Here is a 1,163-nt window from a genome sequence, read left to right on the forward strand (position 1 = left end):
TTTGGCCTGTGACCTGTGAGGTACGTTTCCAATATTGAAATTATTACAAACTGCATTCATGAGATTTTGATTGCTGAATTTTGTGTGTTTCTTGAACGATTTTCTAAAGTGCATCAAGAGTGAAGATGAATGTGAGTGGGCCCTGATGAGGTTGAAGTGTGGAGTAATTTCAAGTTGTGTAAAAGCTGAGCACTTGACTGCTGATCAAAGTGAAAGAAAGTGAATGTAATATAAATGGGTATCTGTACTGTGTGCCTTTAAGGAAGCATAAATGGCGGGCATCAATGCCTACGGCCATACTAGTCTGAAAACGCCCGATCTCGTCTGATCTCGGAAGCTAAGCAGACTCAGGCCTGGTTAGTACTTGGATGGGAGACCGCCTGGGAATACCAGGTGCAGTAGGCTTTTGCAGCCACCAGAGGCTGCTCACGGCTTCGCACTCACACTCCCATTCATCAAGCAACGGCCTTTTAACTGCTCACTCCGTCTCTCTGTCTCACTTTTGCAATCTGTTGGCAATTTCTTTCTGCATTCTCCTGCTGTACAGGATGAAACTGACAGGGAGAAGGAAGAGAAATTAAGAATAGGTTCGACAAGATGTAGCTAAAAATGTGTTGCTGGAAAAGGGCAGCAGGTCAGGCAGCATCCAAGGAGCAGGAGAATCGATGTTTCGACCATGAGCCCTTCTTCAGGAATGAGGAAAGTGTGTCCAGCAGGCTAAGATAAAAGGCAGGGAGGAGGTGCTTGGGGGAGAGGTGTTGGAAATGCGATAGATGGAAGGAGGTCAAGGTGAGGGGATAGGCTGGAGTGAGGTTGGGGGCGGAGAGGACAGGAAGAAGATTGCAGGTTAGGAAGTTGGTGCTGAGTTCGAGGGATTTGACTGAGACAAGGTGGGGGGAGGGGAAATCAGGAAACTGGAGAAATCTGAGTTCATCCCTTGTGGCTGGAGGGTTCCTCGGTGGAAGATGAGGCGCTCTTCCTCCAACCGTCGTGTTGCTATGGTCTGGCGATGGAGGAGTCCAAGGACCTGCATGTCCTTGGTGGAGTGGGAGGGGGAGTTGAAGTGTTGAGCCACGGGGTGGACCAACCAACCCAACCATCCCGTGGCTCATCCCTTGTGGTTGGAGGGTTCCTAGCCAGAAGATGAGGCACTCTTCCTCCAA

At 49.4% G+C, this 1,163-nt stretch overlaps 1 non-coding gene across 1 annotated transcript; it reads left to right on the forward strand.

Moving 5' to 3' along the window:
* Positions 1 to 286: 286 nt before the first annotated feature.
* On the forward strand, positions 287 to 405 carry LOC122545502. The gene has a single exon (XR_006310552.1). It is a non-coding gene; the product is annotated as a 5S ribosomal RNA (ribosomal RNA).
* Positions 406 to 1,163: the final 758 nt, after the last annotated feature.

Source organism: Chiloscyllium plagiosum, unplaced genomic scaffold (genome assembly GCF_004010195.1).
Source record: "Chiloscyllium plagiosum isolate BGI_BamShark_2017 unplaced genomic scaffold, ASM401019v2 scaf_74495, whole genome shotgun sequence".
NCBI classification, from domain to species: domain Eukaryota; kingdom Metazoa; phylum Chordata; class Chondrichthyes; order Orectolobiformes; family Hemiscylliidae; genus Chiloscyllium; species Chiloscyllium plagiosum.